Source organism: Dermochelys coriacea, chromosome 7 (assembly GCF_009764565.3).
Source record: "Dermochelys coriacea isolate rDerCor1 chromosome 7, rDerCor1.pri.v4, whole genome shotgun sequence".
In the NCBI taxonomy this organism is placed as follows: Eukaryota; Metazoa; Chordata; order Testudines; family Dermochelyidae; genus Dermochelys; species Dermochelys coriacea.
This window is the reverse complement of record NC_050074.1, coordinates 34,855,589-34,869,400: the sequence shown is the minus strand read 5'-3', so window position 1 is coordinate 34,869,400 and position 13,812 is coordinate 34,855,589.

The following is a 13,812-nucleotide window of genomic DNA, read 5'->3' as shown; positions in this document are numbered from 1 at the left end:
GTTCACCTCATACAAGTATTGTAGTGCAATCTCTTTACTGTGAAAGTGTAACTTACAAATGTAGAATTTTTTTGTTACATAACTGTACTCAAAAACAAAACAATGTAAAATTTTAGAGCCTACAAGTTCACTCAGTCCTACTTCTTGTTAAGCCAATTGCTAAGACAAATAAGTTTGTTTACATTTATGGGAGATACTGCTGACTGCTTCTTATTTATGTCACCTGAAAGTGAGAACAGCCGTTTGCATGGCACTTTTGTAGCTGGTGTTACAGGGTATTTACATGCCAGATATGCTAAACATATATATGCCTCTTCATGCTTTGGCCACCATTCCAAAGGACATGCTTCCATGCTGATGATGCTCCTTAAAAAAATAATTCATTCGTTACATTTGTGACTGAACTCCTTGGGGGGGGGGGGAATTGTATGTCTTCTGTTCTGTTTTACCTGCATTCTGCCATATATTTCATGTTAGAGCAGTCTCGGATGATGATCCAGCACATGCTTGTTTTAAGAACACTTTCACTGCAGATTTGACAAAACGCAAAGAAAGTATCAATGTGAGATTTCTGATTTCTAAGGATAGATACAGCACTCGACCCAAGGTTTAAGGTGCCTTCCAAAATCTGAGAGGGACGAGGTGTGGAGAATACTTTCAGATGTCTTAAAAGAGCAACACTGTGATGTGGAAACTACAGAACCCGAACCACCAAAAAAGAAAATCACCTTCTGCTGGTGGCAGCTGACTCAGATGATGAAAATGAACATGCGTCAGTGCGCTCTGCTTTAGTTCATTATCAAGCAGAACCCATCATCATCATTGCCACATGTCTTCTGGAACGGTGGTTGAAGCATGAAGGGACACATGAATCTTTAGTGCATCTGGCACATAAATATCTTGCGATGCCGGCTACAACCGTGCCATGAGAACGCCTGTTTTCACTTTCAGGTGACATTGTAAACAAGACATGGGCAGCATTATCTCCTACAAATCGTAACCAAACTTGTTTGTCTGAGTGACTGGCTGAAGTAGGACTGAGTGGACTTGTAGGATCTAAAGTTTTACATTGTTTTATTTTTGAATGCAGTTATTTTTTGTACATAATTCTACATTTGTAAATTCAACTTTCATTATAAAGAGATTGCACTACAGTACTTGTATTAGGTGAATTGAAATGTACTATTTCTTTTGTTTTTTACAGTGCAAATATTTGTAATCAAAAATAAATATAAAGTGAGCACTGTACACTTTGTATTCTGTATTGTAATTGAAATCAATATATTTGAAAATGTAGAAAACATCAAAAAATATTTAAATAAATGATATTCTATTATTGATTAACAGTGCAATTAATTGTGATTTTTTTAATCACTTGACAGCCCTAGTTGTAATATAGGATCATGAGGGAGAAGAGTTAAGGTTGAACTTTCAATCTAACTTTGCATTTCCAAACTTTAGACTGTTTGATTTCTCAAATGTATCATTGCAGTCACACTAGAGATTTTTTGCATAGAATTTCCTACTTTTTAATTGTTTATCTTTTTAAGAAAGAAAAAGGTTAGAAGTTGCCAGTAGGACTTGATAGTTCTGTGATCCCAAATTCCTGGCAAAGCAGTCCTTGGCAAAGGTCACTGAACTGACTGAGACCTCCAGACTACCCAGGAAAACATTCTCTTTAATTGGTCTCTTATTTATTAAGGGTTGGATTGTAATACTCTTACTCATGTTGAACAGTATCTTAATCCTCACATGTTCCTATTGAAGTCAGTTGGACTACTTGACAGCAAGATACTGTTCAAAGTGAGTATAGGTAAAGAGCAATGAGAGAGACCAGCAAGATTTGTCCCAGAGAGAGACAGAAAGAGAAATCTTTATCATCATTAAAACTACTGTCCTTAGATTAAAAAAATTACTAAGTCTCAATTCAGCCCTTAAACATATTCTTAAACTTAACCCTATTCAAGTAAAGCATGTGCTTAACTTCAGTGGGGCTTAAGCCAAGAACATGCTTATGTTCTTTGCCGGAGTCAGGATGGACTTAAGAACACGCTTTAAGCGCTTTGCTGAATTGGGGCCTAAGTGTGATCAATATAATTCTCTTGGCAGGCAGTTTCAGCATTATCTTAATTCAGTCCCCTTTTTAACCCAAGGGGCAATAATTTTCTACTAGAACCTTCAGCTCCAGTAAGTAGTTGTTTTACACACGCTCACTCCAGTATGCTATCTTAATATCACAGCTTAATTAGAAAAGGAGTACTTGTGGCACCTTAGAGACTAACAAATTTATTAGAGCATAAGCTTTCGTGAGCTACAGCTCACTTCTCTGGTCACTCGATCACAGACCTAAGACTCTTAGGTCTGTGATCGAGTGACCAGAGAAGTGAGCTGTAGCTCACGAAAGCTTATGCTCTAATAAATTTGTTAGTCTCTAAGGTGCCACAAGTACTCCTTTTCTTTTTGCGAATACAGACTAACACGGCTGCTACTCTGAAGCTTAATTAGAATAGTCTACAGAATTAATCACTCATTCTGGTCTCCATAGTTTCCATTACTTTTCTGTTTGCTTTTAAAATTCAGTGAAATTCTGATACAAAACCTCCCCACAAAGATAAATGATCCTTCCTACCTTACATTCTTAGGCATTTTAAAAAATCATGGCATAGCCAACTGCTTTAGAAAAGACCTGTGGCCAACCAGCAGGAACACCTTTCCACTCATTTCTTCTCTCGCTCGTCCTTTGATATTGGCAATACTAGTATATTATTCCCTTCGCTTCTCAATCTGTTCCACTGACCAGTTGTGCACATTGTCAGAACACTTTCCTATTCTCAGACCTAAACATTTCCTCCCTTCGCTTTAGGCCATTGCTGTCTGTGTGCCCTAGTGTCTTCTGAGGCTGTACATGATTCCCTTCCAAGGGGCCATATTCTGGTACCCAGATTCCACAAGTAATCCCACTGAGACTAAAAACAATAGGCCTGCTCATGGCACAAAATACTATTCAGAGTACTCACATCACCCTGAGCCAAATTTTGCTTTTATGTTGTATTTACTTTCCCTTTAAAAAAATCTGTCCTAAATTAGAGACTATAGATCATATTCCGCATGTGGTCACAGCACAGAATGGCACAGCTGCCCCCCTCAGTTCTAGCTCTGTATTGGAATCTCCTTTGGTATATGCACACTCAAGAATTTCATTGGCTTTATTCTCAATAGTGCTGAGTATAAGTATTGAAAGCCTCTATTTACATTAGTTTGCTATCTACTGTCACGCCCAGGTTTTTTTTTCAGATTAATTTCTTTCCAAATAGCATTTTATATCTGTTTATTTCCTCTGCTTAATTGAGTGAATATTCATTTATTAATGCTGAATCTCACTGTGACTAATTCGGACACAGAGACCCCCTAGGGGCTGGCCCCTGATGTGTTGAAATTACCTCTGAACCCATTTTCCACTGCCAGCTTGGGCCTCCAGAACCCTGCCTTGTTGAACCAGTCACACTAGTCTGCTGCAACACAAACCCAGATCTGGTCAATGCCCCCAAAGCTGCAGACATTAACCAAAAACCACTCAGCAGGTATTCCTATCTCCAGCACCCAGATGCCCAGCTCCAAATGGGATCCAAACCCCAAATAAATCCATTTTACTCTGTATAAAGCTTATACAGGGTAAATTTATACATTGTCCGCCCTATATAACACTGATAGAGAAAGATGCACAGCTGTTTGCTCCCCCCAGGTATTAATTACTTACTCTGGATTAGTTAATAAACAAAAGTGATTTTATTAAGTATAAAAAGTAGGATTTAAATGGTTTCAAGAAATAACAGACAGAACAGAGTAAGTTACCAAGCAAAATAAAACAAAACACGCAAGTCTAAGCCTCATCCATTAAGAAACTGAACACAGGTAAATCTCATCCTTAGAGATGTTCCAATAAGCTTCTTTTACAGACTAGACTCCTTCTTAGTCTGGGCCCAATCCTTTCCCCTGGTACAGTTCTTGTTTGTTCCAGCTCAGGCGGTAACTAGGGGATTTCTCATGACTGCAGCCCCCTTTCTTCTGTTCCACCCGCTTTTGCCACAAGGCGGGAATCCTTTGTCTCTCTCTGGGTTTCCACCCTTCCTTCTAAATGGAAAAACACCACCTTTAAGATGGATTCCAGTATCATGTGACATGTTCACATGTCCTATGAGACTTCATTACTTATTGTCTGGCAAGTAAACAGAGCCATTTACAACCAATTGTCCTGGTCAGTGGGAGCCATCAAGATTTAATGATACCTTACAAGAGACCTTTTGCATAAAGCATATTTCAGTTATGTTATATTCACACTCATAAGCATATTTCCGTAAACATATGGAGTGCAACGTCACACTCACCTCAATATGTATAAGCCACTGCTACACTCCCTCCAGGTCAACTTCCACTAGAAATGTGTCTGCTATTCATCCAGGTTTGGTGTCACTGATGAATCTGAAAAAATAAAGTAAATTCACTCAATCTTATTATATGATGTTTACCAGAATACTTATACTAGTGTTAATTACCCTACTTACTAAGGGGTATCCATTTGGACCTTTCCATAAATAATTACTCTGTTTCTGTGTTTTTAACCAATTTCTAATCCAAATGGTGGTATTTGTACCTAATTGGTTTGTATCCAGTTTCTTTATAAACTTATGTGGTACAATATCAAATCCAATACTTTAATTACCAGGTGTGAATGTATTTTGCTGTCCCAGGCATCTGCGTCACTGCTTGATGTTCCCACATCGCCTCTTTCTCTGCATTACCCAGCAAGACAGCTCTGTTGATATAGTTAGTTTTATTTTCAGAACTGTAATAAAATAACATCAAGTATGGCAGGAAAAATACTTCATAGGGGATTTTAATAGTGACCCCTAATAAAATTATTTTGGATCCATAAAACTATTCATGCATGCAGGTGCCATTAACATAGAATGATAGGATACTTATGGTAATTTGGAATGTGCTCAATGCTAAAGAAGGACATTTGCAGATGGTGTAATTACACTTTGGCTGTTTATTGCTCATGGTGCTAAATAGTTCTCGAGCGAAGTACCAGTTTAGTTCCTCCTTGTCTAAAACATAATATAGGGAGGCTTGGGAGAGTTCTTACTTGCTCCCATGTAAGACAGTAGCCAAGAGTGTAAGAAGTTTCAGCAGTTTGCATGTATTACAGTAAAAAATCAAATGTTGGTCTTTCTGCCCAGCGTTACAGAAATGCAGTGTGGGGGGGGGGGGGGAATATACCCTTTCCCTGGGAAAACAAGCTATGATGATGTTTCTTAGATATGTATCTTTTAAATAACATGGAGGAGGGATTGTTTTTAAACCACATTAGTCCACTATTTTTAAGAGTCATGTTTGTGCTAAAATATATATGGTGGAGCTCGCAAATTAGTTCAGACTGTTGTAAATTCTAACTTGGAAATGCAAAGATTCAGTTAACATCCAGGATTCCTAGCAATTCAAATTAATTAAGTTAGAAAGACTTTACGTGAGAATATAGATACTTCAATTTAAGTGTGTGTTCCCTGCTTACCTAGCTCATGACTGTGGTCAAGATTGATGAATGTTTTTACAGCACTTTAAAATGCTAAGTAATATATAAATAGTATAGTTATTTTATGTTTATAATGCAGTTAAAAGTGTAAATAATTATGTATTTCCAAGGGTCATTTATTTGTTGAACTGGGGCCTAAAGCATGTAAGCACATGTTTAAATCCCATTGACTTCAATGTAAATTACGCTGGTAAAATCTACATTTTCAGGGCTGTACATAGTGATTTAGCTGCATGACTGCCTTTAACATGATTGCTAGTTGCAGTAAAATGTTATCAAGATTTGAGTTAATTAAAAACATTTTCAAGTCTCATTGTACCCAAAAGAAATAATACATGATTGGGCCCATGGACTATGTATTCAAGTAATTTCTCAGTAAGTACCACATGCTTCAGATGAAGCTGGTAAAATCCCAATAAAGGACAATTTTGAGTATTCTGCCCATAATCTGATAGTCACCATGAGTTAGTGCTTGTTTTATGCCCTGAGCATGAAGTGTTATATCCCTTCCAGTTCTTCTCCTAACCAGTGAAATGGGATGTTCTCATCACATCTCATAAAAGTGTCTGATCCTCTTTAGAATCCGGCTAAACTGCTCCATCTGCTCCTAAGATTTCACTGTTGTTGTAGCCATGTTGGTCCCAGGATATGAGGGAGACACGGTTTTAAGTGGTCTCATACAGCATGTGGAAAGCCCTTAAGATTAACAGTCTAACCTCAACTGCCCACTTAATTTTCAGTGGTCTCCCACAACATGTTAACCCCTTATGCGTAGCAATCTGTTGGAATCTGTAATTAGCTTAGCCATTATGGTTTCCTTCCCCAGACCCGAAGAAGAGTTCTGTGATGCTTGAAAGCTTGTACCTTCCACAAACGGAAGTTGGTCCAATAAAAGATATTACCTGCCCCACCTTGTGTCTCTTATAAGATTTCCCCATGGTCTCCCTCATATATTTTCTTTATAAATATGCTGGAACAGGAATATCAGCTACTTGCTCCTATTGCATTTATTGGAAGAATGTATTTTTCATGATACTCTGCCAAGCTTCAATTAGTGGTGTGTTTGGGTTTGGTTACATGCTAGTAAGTCCTTCATTGATGTGCATCTATCAGATTGCTTTTGGAATCATAGAACATGGTGGATATTCATACCTTTCACCTCTAGGGGCCTGGATTCAAATCTAACATGAATGAATTTGGTTTCAACTTCATCCCTTGAGGCTGCTTGCCCACATCACAAAACCACTAAATAATTTTGACATAAAGACCAGCCTTTGCTTAGGAGAGACCAAAGACTGGAATAGCAGTGAAGTTGTAGCTCTGGGGGGCATGCCCAGCACAGCATCTCCCTACATGATACCTGGCTGTAGTTGGTGTAGGCTTGATTTTCTCATAGCAAATAGCCTCTAGGAAAGTTAAAGATAGTGGCTACATCATAATATTTGTATATATCATGCTTATCACACTTCTTTAACTTAATCATTACTAAAAAAGAAAAGGAGTACTTGTGGCACCTTAGAGACTAGCATAAGCTTTCGTGAGCTACAGTGGAATGCATCCGATGAAGTGAGCTGTAGCTCACGAAAGCTTATGCTCAAATAAATTTGTTAGTCTCTAAGGTGCCACTCCTTTTCTTTTTGCGAATACAGACTAACACGGCTGCTACTCTGAAATTAATCATTATTAATGTCTTGCTTGGTGAATGCATCATTGAAAATATGCTATAAGAACATAAATCCTTAGCATCTCTGTCACTTTGTTAAAGCTGGAAAAATCCTCAGTAAGCTTCAGCAGAAACACAACATAATGCAATTAGCAGTTGAAATTGTTACTCTCAATGGAGAGAGGGGATTTTGGGACTAAGCCTTGGAGGACCAGGATGATACCTGGAGGCAAAGGCAAAATAGATGAGTGGCGACATTCTTGCCCCAGATGATATTTTATTAAATAAAATGTCTGTGCTGCTTGTGTGTTGATATTTTAGATCAGCTTTGGGCTAGGGTTGGCCCTACCTGTGCTTTACTAACGTGGCTTTTGAAAGAGCGGTTTTTAGTGTTCCTGAACGCTATGTAGTAGTGTGGCCTCATACTGAGGCAGCGGCTGAGTATTAAGAGATGAACAGAGTGGGGCTTGGAGAAAGGATGTTGCAAGCTTTAGGAGATATGGCATTCATGATGTAATGTACTTACTGCTGAGCCCTAGAAGTCTGTCTAGTGAAGGAATCAAGGGACTTTTGCTATTTCTGTTCATGTGTTTTTGCGCTATCCAGATCCTGATTCTCAGCTGCTCTATTCTCATATTAGGCACAGGACAGGACATAATGGGAGACAGTAAGGGTAGCTTTATGTCACTTTGGCTCTCCTGGATTCTGGGGCTGACTGGAGACTTCTCTAATTTATGCTGTGTTGCACCAGCTCTGTATGGGCCATTTCTGTAGCTCAGAGTAGTGCTCCAGCTTCTTCCCTCCAGCCCCAACATGCCTCATCACACCCCTCACATTCCTATACCTTAGGGTCTGTGAGCGGGGACAGCATAGGGCTGTTCTGCTGGCCCTACATGATATCCTTCTTAGAATGGGAATATTCCCTTTTGGGGAGATCTGATGGACCTGTACACCAGCAGAGCCAGCATGCAGGAGCTTTAGGGAAATGCAGAACCAGGGCCCCTGTGTGTATCTTCCATTCCCAAACTGGTAAATTTCCTCAGCTGTATCAACCTGCAAACTTAGTGTGAAAATAGTCTGTCTTCAGAATACAACAGCCAATACATTCACACTCAAGACACAGAAGCACGCTCAAGTTTTCCAGTTTGGTAACATGATTTAATGTGAAAACACTGGAAGAAGATTAAACAAAAGTTAATTATCCCCCCAGCAACTGATGTGTAATGGTAAGGGGTTAGCTAAAAGCGGGGTGGGGGAGATGAGGAGGATGGGAGAGCAAAGAATGGGGAGAAAAAGGGCTTGGAGGCAGTTGGAAGGAGACTGAAGTAGTATGGCTTTAGTTATCAGGATTCATCCAAGATTAGTAATTATTTGCTAATTTTGTGTTGTGGAACCATTTTTATCTAAATGTCCATTAAAACAAGAGTTTGGGATAATAAATATGTAGTTAAAATTTTGAATTAGTGAAGACATCCTAAATTCAATGGATCCTTCATTGCAAAAAGAAAAAAAAATAGCATCCTTGACACATTAAGAAACATTCCTTCAAACCATAGATAAATCTCTAAACAATATTCTACCTAAATATGTTTGAACCTTGGATGGCAGAGTTGGTTGAAAAACTTTGACTAATGAAATGTGGATGGAAAAATTGAAATATCCATGCTTTTTTTCTATTTCCTGACTAGCTTTGGATGCTGCAAGGGAATCTTCTACCAGGCACACACATTTGCAATCAAGAGATTGAAAAGCAAGTCGTTTGTGTTAAAGCTTTTCCTTATTTGTTCACCTGATGTCATGGCCAAAGAAGGTCAAGTTTACAAGTCCAAAGAAATGTAGTCTACCTCTATTTGCTGAACTGAGTCGTCTCTCATCAGTGCTTATTCATATGCTTGGAGTATGAAATGTAAATAATTGTGATTCAGAATGGATACACTTGCTAACAATCTCACCTAATTGCTTCCAATATTTATTAGGCAGTGCTCCAGATCCCCTGAGGGTGTGCATACCTTTCCATAAACGGGGATTAAACAGGCCTATAAAATCTAAAAAGACCCTTTCATATGAAAACATTCATAATGAAATATTGATGCATATTGTTCTGAGGCTGAGACTGTAGTGAAGGTTCTGGAGTTTAATTCCTACCGGAGACCATTTACAATATTTAAATCATTCCATAAAGCAAAGATAATTGACATCATGGCATTTGGAAAGTAAAGTATGCCGTTCTTCATTCTTATAACATGTCATATCACAGCACTGAAATACCTATTTATAAATCCAGAACACCTCATTCTGTATTGTGTTTCTGTTTTTTGACTAATGTCTCTTGTTATACAGGCTCAATCTGCTCAGTCAGGTAAGTCTGCTGCTGACCAGACTTTGCACCTGATATAAGCTATTAAAAGCAAGTCTTCAATCAGGCACGAAAACAGCATTTGTACAGAAGTGCCTTTATATGCTACAGTCCAATTCCTGGCTTCCATTGTCAGAATCATCCTGATGGGATTCTGTCTTCTTCTGTTATGCAATGGAATTAGAAATTGTGGAAATGGGAGAAAAGCAGGTGATGAACACTGAAATTTGACCTTTAACAAGACACAATATCTACTGCATCCTTAGTGTTTAGCATCCATTTAAATGTTTCCATATAGGAGGTCAGAGTTTCCTTATGCAGCTACTATAGTCCTAAAATGATTATCGGGTTTTTGGAGAAGAGAGGTCTTGTGGGGTCTGCCTATTTTCCTCACCTTTCAATTCACCATCAACCTCAAAGATGTCACATTGTACCAATCACGTACCCAGCCAAAGAGAACTCCATGCTTTTATCCACCGAACACTGCATGAAGAGTGGCAGGGCAGCTTTCCCCATACAACTCGACTTGTGTGCCTGAGCCACCTCCCAGTAGAACCACCACTAAGAGTGGGAGGGTAGTGTTCTGTCTTCATGCTTGCTCAGTCCTTGGCTTTTTTTCTTTTTCTGAGCCTGTCAACAAGGTCCTAATTAATACTAAATGTGGAGAAGATGTCAGGCTGGAAGGGACCTTGACAGGTGGTCAAGTCCAGCCTCCTACGTTGAGGCAGGACCAAGGAAACCTAGACCAGCCCTGACAGGTGTTCATCCAACCTGTTATTAAAAGCTTCCAGAGATGGAGATTCTACAACATCTCTTGGAAGCCTATTCAAGAGCATAACTGTCCTTATAGGTGGAAAGTTTTTCCTAATATCTACCCTAAATTTCCCTCGCTGCTGATTAAGCGCATTACTACTTGTCCTTCCTTCAGTGGACATGGAGAACAATTGATCCCCATCCTCTTTGTAACAGCCCTTAACATATTTCAAAACAGTTATCAGGTTCCTCCATCTTTACTCAAGACTAAACATGCCCAGTTTTTTAGCCTTTCCACACAGGTCAGGTTTTCTAAAACTTTTTTCTCTGGACTCTCTCCAATATACCACATCTTATATCTTTCCAAAAATGTGATGCCCAGAAATGGACACTGAACTTCAGCTGAGGCCAAGCCAGTGCCAAGTAAAGTAGGACAATTACCTCCTTTACCTTATATATGATGCTCCTGTTAACACACCCCAGACTATTAGCCTTTTTTGTACCTGCATTACATTGTAGACTCGTATTCAATTTGTGAGCCACTATAACCCAAGATCCTTTTCACCAGTACTGCTACCTAGCCAGTTATGCCCTGTTTTGGAGTTGTACATTTGATTTTTTCCTTCCTAAATGCAGAACTTTGCACTTGCCCATACTGGATTTCATCTTGTTGAATTCAGACCAGTTCTCAGATTTGTCAAGGTTGTTTTGAATTCTAATCCTGTCCTTCAAAGTGCTTGCAACCCCTCCCAGCTTGGTGTCATCTCCAAATTGTGTAAGTGTACTTTCCACTCCATTATCCAAATCATTAATGAAAATATTGAATAGTACCAGACCCCGGACTGACCCCTGCAGGATGCCACTAGATACACCCTCCCAGTTTGACAGTGAGCCACTGATAACTATTCTTTGAGTATGGTCTTTCAGCCAGTTGTGCACCCACTTTATAGTAAATTCATCTAGACCACATTTTGATAGTTTGCTTATCAGAATCTCAAAAGCCTTACTAAAAGCAACATGGATCACATCTAATGTTTCCCCCCTATCCAGTAGGGCAGTAACACTGTAAAAGAAGGAAATTAAGTTGGTGTGACATGAGTTATTCTTGACAAATGCATGCTAGGTATTCCTTATAACCCCATTATCCTCTAGGCCTACAAATTGATTGTTTAATAATTTGTTCCAATATTTTTCCACCTATTGAAGTTAGGACTAATAAGTCTTTGTTCCCCTTGTTAAAGACAGGTACTATGTTTGTACCCAATGTGCAGCGACAGTCAAAAAAGTGAATAGAATGTTGGGAATCATTAAGAAAGGGATAGATAATAAGACAGAAAATATCATATTGCCCAAGTCTATATAAATCCATGATATGCCCACATCTTGAATACTGTGTGCAGTTGTCATCACCTCATCTCAAAAAAGATATATTGGAATTGGAAAAGGTTCAAAAAAGGGCAACAAAAGGAGTATGGAATATCTTCCGTATGAGGAGAGATTAATAAGACTGGGACTTTTCAGCTTGGAAAAGAGATGACTAAGGGGGAATATGATTGAAGTCTATAAAATCATTATTGGTGTGAAGAAAGTAAATAAGGAAGTGTTATTTACTCCATCACATAGCACAAGAACTAGGGGTCACCAAATGAAATTAATAGGCAGCAGGTTTAAAAGAAACAAAAGGAAGTATTTCTTCACACAACGCACAGTCAGTCTGTGTAACTCTTTGCCAGAGGATGTTGTGAAGGCCAAGACTACAGCAGTGTTCAAAAAAGAACTAGATAAATTCATGGAGGATAGGTCCATCAGTGGCTATTGACAGGATGGGAAGAGACAGTGTCCCTAGTGTCTGTTTGCCAGAAGCTGGGAATGGGCGACAGGGGATGGATCACTTGATGATTACCTGTTCATTCCCTCTGGGGCACCTGGCACTGGGCATTGTCGGAAGATAGGATACTGGGCTATATGGACCTTTGTGGTCAGACCCAGTATGGCCATTCTTATGTTCTTATGTTTTCCAGTTCTTTGGAACCTCAACCGTCCTCCATGAGTTTTCAAAGATAATTATTAACGGTTTCAAGATAGCTTCAGTTAGTTCCTTAAATTTCCTAGGATGAATTTCAGCAGGCCCTGCTGACTCGAATACGTATAACTTATCTAAATATTCTTTAACCTGTTCTTCCTTATTTTGGCTTGCATTCCTTCCCCTTGTTAATATTCATTGAGTTGAGTATCTGGTTGCTATTAATCTCTTGAGTGAAGACTGATGCAAAATAGGCATTAAACACCTCAGCCTTCTTGATGTCATCAATTATTAGCTCTCCTTGACCATGAAATAGAGGGACCTATACTTTCCTTCATCTTTCTCTTGCTCCTAATATATTAAAGAACCTCATCTTATTGCCTACTATGTCCCTTGCTAGGTGTAACTCATTTTATGCCTTAGTCTTTCTGATTTTGTCCCTTCATTCTTATGCTATTCTTGTGTGCTCCTCCTTAATAAGTTGTCCCTTTTTCCACTTTTGGTAGGATTCCTTTTTTATTTTCAGGTAATTAAAGAGCTACTGATGGAGCCATATTGGCCTCTAACTATTCTTCCTGTCTTTCCTTCGCATCAGGACAGTTTGCAGTTGTGCTATTAATATTGTCTTCTTGAAAACATGCCTGCTCTCCAGAACTCTTTTTTCCCCCTTGCTCGTCTTCATAGAATATCAGGGTTGAAAGGGACCTCAGGAGGTCATCTAATCCAATCCCCTGCTCAAAGCAGGACCAATCCCCAACTAAATCATCCCAGCCAGGGCTTTGTCAAGCCTGACCTTAAAAACCTCAAAGGAAGGAGATTCCACCACCTCTCTAGATAACACATTCCAGTGCTTCACTACCCTCCTAGTGAAAAAGTTTTTCCTAATATCCAACCTAAACCTCCCCCACTGGAACTTGAGACCATTACTCCTTGTTCTGTCATCTGCTACCACTGAGAACAGTCTAGATCCATCCTCTTTGAAACTCCCTTTCAGGTAGTTGAAAGCAGCTATTAAATCCCCCCTCATTCTTCTCTTCCGCAGACTAAACAATCCCAGTTCTCTCAGCCTCTCCTCATAAGTCATGTGTTCCAATCCCCTAATCATTTTTGTTCCCCTCCGCTGGATGCTTTCCAATTTTTCCACATCCTTCTTGTAGTGTGGGGCTCAAAACTGGACACAGTACTCCAGATGAGGCCTCACCAATGTCAAATAGAGGGGAACGATCACGTCCCTCGATCTGCTGGCAATGCCCCTACTTATACAGCCCAAAATGCTGTTAGCCTTCTTGGTAACAAGAGCACACTGTTGACTCATATCCAACTTCTCGTCCACTGTAACTCCTAGGTCCTTTTCTGCAGAACTGCTGCCTAGCCATTCGGTCCCTAGTCTGTAGCGGTGCATGGGATTCTTCTGTCCTAAGTGC